The following is a 13,836-nucleotide window of genomic DNA, read 5'->3' as shown; positions in this document are numbered from 1 at the left end:
CCTCTCTAGTGCCCCAGATACTGCATGGGCCAATAGTATCCTATCCTAGTCTTGGCAATTGAACCGCTGCACACACCTGGGGCCCTCCTTCCTCCTCCCGCCACCAGTGTTGAGGCCCTCATTGCCAGATGACTGGTTAGTGGGAGCTCCAGGATGGCATTTTAGTACCTTCTTCCCAAACCACACCTGACACCAACCGTCTTAGCTTGGGTTTCAGAGAAGCAGACTAAGATAGACTGGTGTGTACAGAATTGAGTGGAGAGTTCTCACGGGAGATGCATGTATGAGAAACTGAGGAAGGCAGGGTTGGGAGAGGGAGAAACTGGACAGCAGTAAGGCTGCAGCCAAGGCCCCCACCGATATTATGGGGACTCAGTAGCTGAGACAGCCTTGCTGAGCAGGCCCAAATTGAGGCAATGGGGTTGAGACTTTGAATCCCCAAACCAGCTGGCCACTGGCTGTGTGATGCCCTTGGGAAGGGGCATGACCTTGGGGAGGTGGTTCCGTGTGGCTCAGAGCAAATCTCAATGAGAGTTTCAGCACCCATTACCATTTCCAGCATCAGGGGTGGGGGCAGTGAGTGCTGTGACCAAAAAGGGGACCTGGGTGGAGACTTACAGTGTCCACCCCAAGGGGTGTGGGATCCAGCCAAGAGAAGGGGTCAAGGAAAGGAGGAATAGGAAGGAAGGGAAGTACCTCAGGCAGAAGGAGGAGCATGTCCCGGATAGGGAAAGCAAGTGGAAAGACGTTTGCTGGGGTACCTGGGTGGCTCAGTCAGTTAAGAGTCTGACTCCAGCTCAGGTCATGATCTCATGGTTTGTGAGTCCCAGCCCCACATCGGGCTTTGTGCAGACAGCTCAGAGCCTGGAGCCTGCTTCAGATTCTGTGTTTCCCTCTCTCTCTGCCCCTCCCCCACTCACACTCTATCTCTCTCTCTTTCTCTCAAAAGTAAATAGACATTTAAAAAATTTATTTTTTTTACAAAAAGAAGGACGTCTGTTGAGGCTGGGATTCAAAGCACTGGGAAGGTGGGTGGCAGATGAGGCTGAAGAAGGAGGCACGGAGGAAGGAGGGGTGTGGTGTGCGTGCATAATAACATGGTTATTCCACTGTTCAGCTTTTCAGAGGGCATTCTTGTTTCTCCCGTTTCTAAGTTTTTGTAGCAGTAAATCACTTTGTCCCCAGGTATTGACACAGAGCCCCCTTTGAATAATTAAGGCTTATGGACAGAAACAAGAAGAGCTCATCGCCTGGCAGTATAAACGGAATGCCTGGGATGGGTAGAATACCCCCAAGAACACATCATGTAACACTCTCCACTTGCTCTATGTGGTGTTCTTCAGGGGAGGCTGCAATTATTTCCCTGCTTTAGCACATCCAGGCATAGTAGATACCAGAAAACTGAGGCGGGGGTGGGGGGGGATTTCCTCTGGCTTCCCTGGGACTACGTGGGGCCAAAATCCATGCTCCATGAGGACAGCTGAGGACAGACAAGGGTTGCAAATCAAGAGAAAGAGTGAAGTGAGAGAAGGAGGTGGACAGGAGATAGGTAGACATCGAGTCAATGCTTGGCTCTGTGTGGGGCTCTGGGGAAATCCCTACACCTCTCAGGGCTCTAAAGAGTAGGAATGCATACATTTCTGTGAATTCAATGACTCTTTGATTGTGTATTGCTGGTAAATATTTTATAACACACTTAATGAAAGCAAGACGTCATCCTTTGATTACCAAATGAGTCCTGGGTCTTCTTCTCTTTGGGGTGAGGTTTGTGATAGTGGAAAGAGACCAGGTGGCCTGTAGGACCTGTTGAGAGTTTGTTCCCCTCTAGATGAAATGATCAGTGGACCAGAGAAGCATGTAACTCTCCAGTCTAAGGCTCCTTTCTGGACAGTGCACTGACTTTCCACTGTGGCATCCCACTTCCCAAAGAAGACTTAAATTCCCACACCTTCATATCAGCAACCAAATGGCCCTTTCTGATCCCTCCTGAGTTCTTCCCTGATACATTCTTCTCAACATTCTCTTCCCTTTATCCCTGCCTTGCAGTGTATGTTACTTGATTCACAAAAAAGTACTGCATTCTCGGCGCAGACAAACATGTGGCAGGGCTTTGTTTAAGCAATAGGTAGAAAGGCAAATGCTACACCACAGATTTAACTTTGTAAAGCAAAGATCAATCTACTATTTACAAAAAAGAAGAAATCTATTAATTCTCTGTCTTCAAATAGAGCAAATATATGCTTTCAACCCTCTGGTCCTCTTAATAGTTATTACTTTAAGATTGGCTTACTGCATGGGCACCAATGCACATTATCGAATTACACATATTATTTATTTTACCAATGTAATTCATTAATGAGTTCAACTAATGATACATAAGAACATAACTTATCTATCTAGCAGGTGTGCACCTACACCAAATATGCATTACCAATAGTAAATTTGCTTTACAAGGAGCCAGCTGCAGGGCACCTGGGTGGCTCAGTCAGTTAAGCATCCGACTTCAGCTCAGGTCATGGTCTCCTGATTCGTGGGTTTGAGCCCCACACCAGGCTCTGCACTGACAGCCAAGAGCCTGCTTGGGATTCTCTCTCTCTCCCTCCCTCTCTGTCCTTCCCTGACTCACTCTTTCTCTCTCTCTCAAAATAAATCAACTTTAAAAAAAATTCTTTTTAACGTTTATTATTGAGAGACAGAGAGACACAGAGCGTGAGCAGCGGAGGAGGGGCAGAGAGAGAGGGAGACACAGAATCCGAAGCAGGCTCCAGGCTCTGAGCTGTCAGCACAGAGCTGACGCGGGGCTTGAACTCACGAACTGCGAGATCATGACCTGAGCCGAAGTTGGTCACTTAACTAACTGAGCCACCCAGGTGCTCCAAATAAATCAACTTTTTAAAAAAGAATCCAACACCTCTCCCAGTGACCAGGTAGTTCTGGACAATCAGCAGCAGCAGCAGCAGCAGCAGCAGCAGCAGCAGCAGGTGGCATATCTGTTGGTCAAGCCATCCAAGGGGCTCCCATGTCAAGGATGCTCCCTAGGGTGTTTGTAAGCAGCCTTCCACACATCAATGAGCACGAAGAGACCTCTGCTCTGTGCCCTGGCTCTGCATGAACAGGAGATGCAGTGGTAGGCAGTTGAAAGAGCTCAGCTTCTGGAATCCCTAAATCCAGTCTCTGTCCCACTGCTGTCTCCTAGGAGCTGTATAAGCTCTTGCAAGGCTCTCCACCCCTTTGAACTTTAGTCTCCTTGCCTGAAGAATGGGGCTGCCTTTAGCACTGCCATGAGGACTGACCACAACAGTGAAGTGAATATTCTGGCGAAAACTGAAAATCATCCTCCGAGGGAAGTTGTTGCTGTTGCTGTTTTTGCGATTAGACATAAGACAATGTCTGGTTTTCCAGTTTTTTTATTCTCAATCACATCACAAGTTTTTCCATGAAACACTAGAGACTATCTTATTCATCTGACATCTTCAATGCCTGGCACATTTCTGACACTCTATAATTGTTGGGTGAAGGTGTCTGTTCCTTATTAGTGATCATTTGTTATATTTCTAATTATTAAATAGGTTTTAAGTAAAATAATTATAATAATTAATACAAATGATAATTTTTAACAGATGGGCCATCGCTTGACATAATTAAAGACAAACGAGATATTATATTGTACATGTATGTATTTTTTTTTGATGTTTGTTTTTATTTTTGAGACAGAGAGTGTGTAAGGGGCAGGGGCAGAGATGGAAGGAGACACAGTATCCGAAGCAGGCTCCAGGCTCTGAGCTGTCAGCACAGAGCCCGATGCAGAGCTCAAACTCATGAACCAGGGAGATCATGACCTGGGCTGAAGTCAGATGCTTAACCAACTGAGCCACCCAGGACCCTCTACATATATGCTTTCAATAAATATATATCAAAGCCCGTGTTAGGTGCTAAGCCCTGTCCTAGGTGCTGAAGATAAGAACAAGACACATAAGGTTCTTGTCCTAACAGCAGGGGCCTTATAGAAGGGGAAGCAAATACACAGATATCAAGATAACTGCAAACAGTTGTAATGGAGGGAAGGTATGGTTTCTTTAGAGTGACTTCTCAGAGAAGATGATATTTGGACTGGGAGTGGACTTTTAAAAGGGAGCTTGGCCACTGAAGTTTTGGAATCAATTTTCTAGGCAGAAGGAACAAGTGCAAAATGGCCTTAGGCAGAAGCGTGTTTTGAGTTCAAGATATAAACACAACATTGTGTGGCTGGAGTGAAATGAAAGAGAAAAAGAATGGTATGCGTTGGGACCAGAATCAGTACCGTGTTGAGCGACAGCAGTGGGAAGTGAACAAAGACTTACAAGAAGAGAAGATGTGATCCACTTTGTATTTTTAGAGCTTCAGTCTGGTTAATATGCAGAGAAGGATTTGTAGGAGACAAGAAAATATTTCAATAAAACACAGTCTTAGTTTGGGTTCCCCCAGAAGAAGCACTGTGGTAGGGCTGTGGGGAAATGACAAGAAAAGGGGAGGCAGGCCACAAAGAACATATTATTAACCATTACCAGTGAGTGGCTGAAGCTTAATCCTGCAAAGAAACTTCAGATATGCTTTAAAACACACCGTACACCTCAGCATAGTCCAACCTAAAAGGCAAGGGAGCTGGGGTATTTATGCACCACCCCTCAAATTGAGATTGCTGTTAGGGGCAGTGGGTATTAACCCCCTAGCATTTCCAGCCTACAGCAGCTGGGCAGAGTGGCATTCAGGATTGGAGGGGGGCATCCTTCAGGCACTGGATACCAAGTCTGAGGGAGAAGAGTGGGCATTGACATCATTTGCTATATCAGGTCAGGTGTAACGATGGCTTGAAATAGGAGATAGTGCTGGAGACGGTGGTAAGTAGACAGATTTGAGGTTGAGCTGACAAAGCTTGCTGGCTGTGTATGGGGAGTGATGGAAGGAGAGAAGTCACGGATGGCTCCTGGACTGGGGACCTAAGCAACTGGGTGGATACTGGAGCCATCTTAGGAAATGGGAATTATTGGAGGAGGCATCAGCTTTGAGGGCAAAGAATCAAGAGATCTGTTTTGAGATGCCTATTAGAAATCAATATGGAACTGCCAAGTAGACAGTTGGAAACAGAGGTTGAGCTCATGGAAAATGTCCTTGCACTCAGACTCCCTCCCATCTCCTGATTTATACCAATTTGTACCCATTCTCCAGTTGGGTCTACTTGAAAGATTTCATCTGATTCTGGAAGTATTTCATCTGGAAAGATTTCAACTGGAAGTATCTGCAGAACACTTACCAGTGAAAATAGGCTGGCTGCAGAAACTTGAGATCCAGTACTTACTGAACAGCTATTATGTGCCAGGCCTTCTAATCCACCATGTCACATACATTATTGCATTTAAGCTTCCCATAACCCAGGATATGGGTTTTATTGTTGCCATTTCAGAGCTCAGCGAGATGAGGTAACTTATCCAATATCACCATAGCTAAGGAGAGGAGAGGCATCGGGCGCTCAGGCTCTGAATCCAAGCTCATTCCCTGGCACCATGTTGCCTGGCTCAAGAATCAAGAGCTGGTGCAGCCACTGTGGAAAACAGTGTGGAGGTTCCTCAAAAAATTAAAAATAGACCTACCCTATGACCCAGCAATAGCACTGCTAGGAATTTACCCAAGGGATACAGGAGTACCGATGCATAGGGGCACTTGTACCCCAATGTTTATAGCAGCACTCTCAACAATAGCCAAATTGTGGGAAAAGCCTAAATGTCCATCAACTGATGAATGGATAAAGAAATTGTGGTTTATATACACAATGGAGTACTACGTGGCAATGAGAAAGAATGAAATATGGCCCTTTGTAGCAACGTGGATGGAACTGGAGAGTGTGATGCTAAGTGAAATAAGCCATACAGAGAAAGACAGATACCATATGTTTTCACTCTTATGTGGATCCTGAGAAACTTGACAGAAACCCAGGGGGAGGGGAAAGAAAAAAAATGAGGTTAGAGTGGGAGAGAGCCAAAACATAAAAGACTCTTAAAAACTGAGAACAAACTGAGGGTTGATGGGGGGGTGGGAGGGAGGGAAGGGTAGGTGATGGGCATTGAAGAGGGTATGTTTGGGGATGAGCACTGGGTGTTGTATGGAAACCAACTAGACAATAAATTTCATATATTAAAAAAAAAAAAATCAAGAGCTGGGGTGCCGGAGTGGTTAGTTGGTTAAGCTCTTGATTTCAGTTCAGGTTATGGTCTCATGGTTCATGAGTTCGAGCCCTGCGTAGGGCTCCGGGCTGATAGTGCAGAGCCTGCTTGGGATTCTCTCTCTCCCTCTCGCTCTTTGCCCCTCCCCCATCACACTCTTTCTCTCTCTCTCAAAATAAATAAATAAACATTAAAAGAAGAAAGAAAGAAAGAAAGAAAGAAAGAAAGAAAGAAAGAAAGAAAGAAAGAAAGAAAGAAAGAAAGAATGAATCAAGAGCTGACCTTGCACTCCAGCTTGGGTCCCAGAGTTTAGCTGCTAAAGGATTTCGCCATCACATTTTTAGTCTTTTGCTGGAAACCCCACTCACTAGAAACCAAAAAGGAAGGTACCAGATGACCATTTCCCAGCCTGTGTCTAAGGAACAGTGATGACCAAATAAAGGTCCCATGATCATCAACTTGAGGAAAGACTACATAGCATATTGTTTTCTCAGAGTCACAACACACATCAGCATGTTAACAATGCAGATACCACTGTAGTTTAACAAAACAAAATAAAACCTTCTGTTTAATGTGGCATTTCCCAAACCTGCTCTGCCATTATACCCTAATTTTATGACTGCCCCCATTAACATCCCCAGAACGAGTGTTCTGAGGAACAAGCTTGAAAATCCCACACGTGAACAAGTCACGATACCTTAGTTTTCATCTTGTCTTGGTCATCCCCCGCCCCTCCCCACTACACCTCCATCTCCATTGTTCTGTGACCTTGAATATTGTGCTTACACGCGCTGAAACTCAGCCTCCCATTCTTACGATGGTATTCACAAAGCCTCCATCTGACAAATGTTTGTTGAGCTGTGCCAGGCCCTACAATAAGACTGTCAAGTCAGCAGTGAATGGGTTGGCTCTTGACTGCTTGGCTCTTGGTCTTTGCCTCAGAGGAGGCCACCTGTTGCCTACGTAATCTCCAGAGCTTTCTCTTTTATAATAATGTACTTGAGGCTTTTACCAAAGCAGACAAGAAAAGTGATCGTTTTCTACAATGAAACCTAAGGTTAGCTGAGAAGTAGCCCTGAGCACAGGGCTATTTACATAATTTGTCTGGCCAGGGAAAAATAAAAATGCCCTTATTCAAAAAGCAGGGGTGAGTGCAATTAAAGGTACTAAAATATAAAGCTTTTTCCTTTAAAAACATTGTATTACTTCTAAACCATAATAGGCATGACAGTGATATGTGAATAACATAAATTTATAAATTGCAAAACTGTAATATTTTTGGCATCATAATTTTACATAACACATTAAATAATACCTCATTATTTATTAACAAATATAAGTTAAATATAAATGTAATAAATATTAAATAATTATAATAAATATAAATTAATAAATACTATTAATGTAATACGTTGGTGGAGATTTTTCTGGCTTGCTTTACTGGAGATTCATTTACTAGGTTATATCAAAATTTATACTTTCAGCAACTTCATTTTTGCCTTAGGGAGGATTATTCTGAATAGTCTCTCTTAGCAAATGCAGGATTTCAAATACCTTTTGGCAATTTTTTATCTTGAGAAGGATCTTTTTGACGATGTTACAGTTACTGGAACTGTTAAGAGTATTTTATAAGCTGTGACAACATTGTGATACATTTCTGATAAATTATTTCAAATTTTAAATTTTAGCCCATCTAGAGCTGATGATTCTCGCAAAAATAATTCTTCTAAGAAGATTTAATTCTTCATATAATTCAGTTTTGTGTAAGTCTGAATTTAATTTTAAATATAAATTTATACAATGGCATTTTAATGTTTCCTCTGACATTTCTTGTAACTTATGGAAGATGTATAAGAAGCTAAAAGTAGCATCAAGATTTGTATATTATTCAAAATGTCTGCATATGCATTATATGGCTGGATATTCAATTATGAGGAAAAAATAATTTCTAAATTGTCTTCTTCATTAATAATTGGCTCATCCAAAGCATCATATGAAAATATGGTTCTTCTCTATTGAATGTGATCATCTTCAAGTTTAATTTCTATTTCTTCATTTTTTTAATGTTTATTTATTTTTTAGAGAGAGAGAAACAGAGTGCAAGAGGGAGAGCAGCAGACAGAAGAGAGACACAGAATCTGAAGCAGGCTCCAGGCTCTGAGCTGTCGGCACAGAGCCCAGTACGGGGCTCAAACTCACGGGCCATGAGGTTATGACCTGAGCCAAAGTCGGGACGCATAATCAACTGAGCCACCCAGGCTCCCCTAATTTCTATTTCTAAGCCTGTCAATGTTTACTTTGCGATGCTGCAGCAGTTTTCAAACCCGAGGTTTTTAAGTCTTTGAAGAATTGTAATAGCTCTCTTGTACATTTTATTGCAATGCCCATGTGTACACTTTTAATCTGTAATAATTTGCTTACAAAATTTACTACCTGAGCCTGCAGTTCCTGTCTAGGTGCTCAGTGTTAATATTTGTGCAGAGACCACAGGGACAGGCTCCCACTGCAGGCTCCAGCACTGGCCGATGGAGAGCTCCTCCCATCTCCCACTGTCATATCACTACCATTGTGGCTATGACAATCTTGATTGCCAGTCTGGCCTCAGTGTCCTGGACTGCCTCCAGACATGCACATGAGATGCTCAGACCAACTGCTCAGCGTGTATGTTGCCCACTGCTTGCCATGTTTGGAGGCGTGGCCTACACTTGCACATGTGCTGCCTGGAATGTCTCCTCTTCTCCCATACATGCTCCATCATGCCATCAGGCTTTCTTATAAAACACAAGTTCAAGGATAAAATCATTACAAATTCCAAGATGGTGACAGCAGCGCATAGCCAAGAGTCTGATCCTTCTGAGAGCAGACTGTGCAGGTCTCACGCCCATAGAGCCAGCATCACTCTATTCTTCAAGTTTTCCAGAAGCTCTCTGACATCCTTCAGTGTCAGTTTTGCAGCCCTTGAAGAGCGGCACTGGGATGAATAGGTTTGCCTGTGTCTCTTCCACAGGTCCTTCACTTTCAGGCATCCAACCAAGGTGTTTGTCCTGCTGGATTCTTTGGTCTACCTTCCTTTGATGTCCCAATTCATCCCCTACCCAATATAATGCTGTCTACTTTCAAAGCATTCCGTTGATAAGTCCATCTGATCCTAAGGCTTCATCTCTCCTGTGGGTTTTGCTCACTTGGCTTTTCTGGGTTCAACTTGGGTTTTCCAATGGCTGTAAGATTGAGTTTTAAAATAAAGCAAGAAATCATAACTGTGCTAAGAATTAGCCCAGGAGCAGTGACTAATGGAGGTGACTACGAATTAAGTGACTAAGTATCAGTGGGCCAAGTAGCTATTATGAGACACATCTCAGCAGAGGCAAAGAGAAAGTGCCCTGCTTCTCTGGCCCTTTTCCCACACCAGTTCTCTCTGCTCTCTGATTCTCTTGAAATTATGAATTTTAAATAAGAAAAGCCATCATCTTTCTTCTCACTGAGACAGCCCCTTGGAATGCACTATGAACATATGGAAACCAACATTCATAGCACCCACTATATACCAAACACAGTGCTGGGCACTTTATAAAACCTTACTTACTCTTCATGACAATCCTATAAATCATCTGACTTCCCTCCCAGAAAGGCAGAAACCAGAGCTTTCAAAAAGACTGGCTCACATTGCTCTAGTGGCCTGGCTAATAGTGTCCAAGGATACCTGCTGGGTTCTGGGCCAATTCTATGAGGGCTTCTGGCCTGAACTAAAGGGACAGGCTTATGTAAAGTTGTCAGATCCCATGAGGCTAACCAAGAAAAGCCAGCCAGCCAGCCAGCCAAGAGGGTGAGTGACCCAGGGGACCCTCTCTACATGAGAACGTTTGAAAAGGATGCCAACAAGTCAACATCTGGAGGGCTCCCTGAGCTGCAGTCTGGGGCCAAATTTATATGGTGACCACAGCTACTGATGTGGGCAGGCTGGACTAGTCAAGAGAGCCATAGTGGAGCATTCAACTCCCAGCAGTTAACCAGGGTGCCCAAGGTCATACCAAGACAGCTTCCAACCTGGACCTGGCTCATGAAGCTTCCACCATTAACTGGACATGATACTGAAGCAAAGGGAATTTTCTCATTAGCTTACCCCACCTCCCTTCAGTTGAATTATATGAGTACATAACCCTCCACCTCCATCTTGGCAAAGTGGTCCATACAACTAAACAAACCCCAGGCGGCCTGGGATCCCAGATACTCTGAGTTAAGGAACAATTCAGATCCAAGTTATCCAATTTGCAAACTGAATAAATAAAATAAATAAACTGAATAAAAATAGGCCACGTTTATTTCTCTGGGTGCCAACAGACTTTGTCAGCCTGGCTCTTACAAATCAGTTTGCAGACTACTATCTCTGCTATGGACTTCAACTCTATTTTTCCACAAAATGCTACTTTGAAATAAAACTGAGCAGTGATTCTTTTGTCTAGGCCACGTTTATCTTTCTCTAGAAACAATGACTACCATTGCTTTAATGGACGGAGGCCCTTGAGGAAAGTAGGAACTAAGAACAAACAAGATCCAGCAAGAATGAAAAATAAATCAGTTCATATTCCAAAAAATATCATCCCATTCCATATTTAATAGAGGACACTCCATGTGCCAGGAAGTGATTGAGGGATATAGTTGGTGAAGGAGGCAGACAAGTAAATGAAAGTCACAGTGAGACTGGTACAAAATTAAAGAATGACATCAGTGGGGGGGGGGTGAGGGGGGAGGGAGACACATCTTTGAGCTCCTGTTCTCTCTGTCCAGATGTGGCTGTCATACGCCTACCATTTCCCACCTCTCATTGTTCCTCCCCAGGAGAAAGCAGTGATTTAATCTGGTTCCTGCACTCAGGAGGAAAAACTGGACATTCTCATCTCAGCCACCCTTTTTATCTCTGTTGGGAGGGAGTCGCCTATGGAGAGCAGGACTTCTGTCTGCTTTCCAGGAGGCTGGCTCTCGTCCATGCTGCCTATAGCTGCGTGGACATATCTGTCCAGTTGAGGGGTTTAACTGGCTCTCACAACAACATAAGTCCTCAACTTAGACTTTATCAGTAATAAGGGTGATATTTTAGCTCCCATCTACTGACTCTTTTGTGTTCTATCTCACCGTGTTCAGAGCCTACTCAGAGACTCCTGCACTATCAGTCCCTTCACCAACACATTTTGGAAACAGGCATTCAACCTGCTTCCTCCTGAAGGCATCCTTCAGACCCCACTGCTTCTTCTCATTCACAAGTGCATTCCGAGGAACAGCACCAGCCTCTTTGACCATGTGCTCTTCTCATCCACCAGTCCAGTCCCCATCACAAAGAGAGGTAATGTGGTTACTTCGACTTACCTTGTCCTGTTTCAATGAACTCTCCCCAGCTCCACAGGGACACTGTTTCTTCACTAAGTCTATTTCAACTTTGTGGTGTGCTCTGGGATCTTGCCAAGTGTCAATATTAAGTCTTGGGACCCTACCCTTTCCCTTGGGGGAAGAGAGGGAAGCCCACAGTTGTGTGGCCCCTCACCCTCCATGATTCTTCAGGGTTCAGGGCAGCATTCCTATGGTCACATCTGCACTTTCTTCCAGGTCCCTTTCTACCAGGTCCCCAAGTAATTTGTGTGGGTTTGAACTCATGTAGAGCTGCTGTGCCCTGTCATTTCACCTCTCTTAGATTTCAATTCCCTCTTAATCATGTTTGTTCTACCCTTTGCAGCTTTAAGGTCATTCTGCTTGATAGAGAAGACAGAAGTAAAACCAACTGTTTTCTCCGTCACATCCATTAACCTTATCCTATCTGCTCCAAGCCCTGGCCAAGGATTTCAGCTCTTGTTTCAGCTTCCTGACTCAGAGATAGCTTCATTCATTCATTCGTTCATTCATTCATTCATTTATCTTGTCAGGAACAATTTCTGAAAGCTGCATCTTATCCTGGGCTCTACCTAGTCTGATACGATTTTTTTACATTTGTACTTCTCTTGTGATTTTCTGGTTATTTGGCAATATTTCTATCCTTTATGTAAGGCTTTTAAATATCTGAGCTCATCCAGGACTCCTCTTTGTAGTCGCTTCACCCCAAGCCTCCCCATGGCTATACCCATGCTTTAGTTTTCTCATCAAGGTTCTATATCTGAGATACTCAGAGATCTTTCCGGATTGAAATGTTAGCATTTCCGGGGTGCCTGGGTGGCTCAGTTGCTTAAGTGTCCAACTTCGGCATAGGTCACGATCTCGTGGTTTGTGAGTTCAAGTCCCACGTCGGGCTCTGTGTTGAGAGCTGGGAGCCTGGAGCCTGCTTCGGGTTCTGTGTCCCCCTCTCTCTCTGTCCCTCCCCCACTCGTTCTCTCCTCTCTCTCTCTCTCTCTCTCTCTCTCTCTCTCTCTCTTTCAAAAATAATACAGCAGGGGATTTAACTCCAAAATGGAAGGGCCCCTGATGGGTCATATTATGTACTCTCATTGCTGTAAAATTAGAAGGCCATTCCTCATGGACTCGCAACGCATATTGAGAATTACACCTGTACCTTCCTCACAGGAATCTAGCATGCAGGCTGACACTCTTTATTCCTGTGAATCAATGGAAGACCTCAAGTTTCTTTTCAAATCACAATAAAGGACTGGAGGAAACTTACCAAAGGTTTTTTATTTAAGCTTCTCTTTCTCATAATATTAACCTTTATTTTGTTGTCTTTTCTGGTGTCTCCTTTGCCTGGTGCCAAGACTCCTTCATGGCCATAACTTCAGAAGACAGATGATCCCTTCTACTCAAGAAGGCTCATATATGCTGTTTCCCCTGAACTGGCCATCTTTGCCTTTCGTAATTTCCCTATACCTTCCCCGACTAACCAATGTTGACTTATAGATAAGAACATCTCTACGCCTCTATCCAGCAGGAAGAAGTTACAGGAGAGAAGACCATCCATCCTCAACAACCTTAAAGATTTATTTTAAGGGTCAAAATTGTCCAGGGGTGGATGATGCGGGAAGCAAAGGCAGGAGGAAATAGCAGATAAAATTAAATTTCCTTATAACCTGTAGCCCATTGGCAAATACTTGAGGCAGGCAGCGCAAAACCAATCTCTCCTCATGGTCTCAGGGCTGCTCTGCCTGCCCGCGGGTCCGTGTCCCCAGCTTTAAAAAAATCACCTTTTTTTCACCAATAAATAAATAAATAAATAAATAAATAAATAAATAAATATTTTAATGGTGGCATTCCCTCATTTACTATGTCCTCACATCACTAGATCTGTACATAAAATCTTAGTTGTCCATGTCTTACCTCCTGTTTGTCCCTCCTTAGGATAGCTGTACACAATGGGGGGTCTGGGTGACACAGTTGGTTAAACATCTGACTCTTGATCTCAGCTGAGGTGTTGATCTCAGCTTCGTGAGTTTGAGCCCTGTTTTGGGCTCCATGCTGGGTGTGAGGTCTGCTTTAAAAAAAAAAAAAGAAGGAAAAGAAAGAGGGGCGCCTGGGTGGTTCAGTCAGTTAAGCGTCCGACGTCGGCTCAGGTCATGATCTCATGTTCCGTGAGTTCGAGCCCCACGTCGGGCTCTGTGCTGACAGCTCAGAGCCTGGAGCCTGTTTCAGATTCTGTGTCTCCCTCTTTCTCTGTCCCTCCCCTGCTCAT

General features: G+C 43.9%; 1 long non-coding RNA gene across 1 annotated transcript in view; it reads right to left on the bottom strand.

The window, feature by feature from the left end:
- Window positions 1-13,836, bottom strand: part of LOC128313010 (uncharacterized) — an 80,292-nt gene that overhangs the window by 15,586 nt on the left and 50,870 nt on the right. The window contains exon 3 of the long non-coding RNA XR_008293099.1: window positions 13,485-13,635. This is a non-coding gene — a long non-coding RNA (uncharacterized LOC128313010). The remainder of the gene's footprint in view (window positions 1-13,484; window positions 13,636-13,836) is intronic.

The sequence above is a fragment of the Acinonyx jubatus genome, chromosome E4 (genome assembly GCF_027475565.1).
Source record: "Acinonyx jubatus isolate Ajub_Pintada_27869175 chromosome E4, VMU_Ajub_asm_v1.0, whole genome shotgun sequence".
In the NCBI taxonomy this organism is placed as follows: domain Eukaryota; kingdom Metazoa; phylum Chordata; class Mammalia; order Carnivora; family Felidae; genus Acinonyx; species Acinonyx jubatus.
The sequence above is the reverse complement of the archived record's forward strand: the minus strand, read 5'-3'. Positions and strand labels throughout refer to the sequence as shown.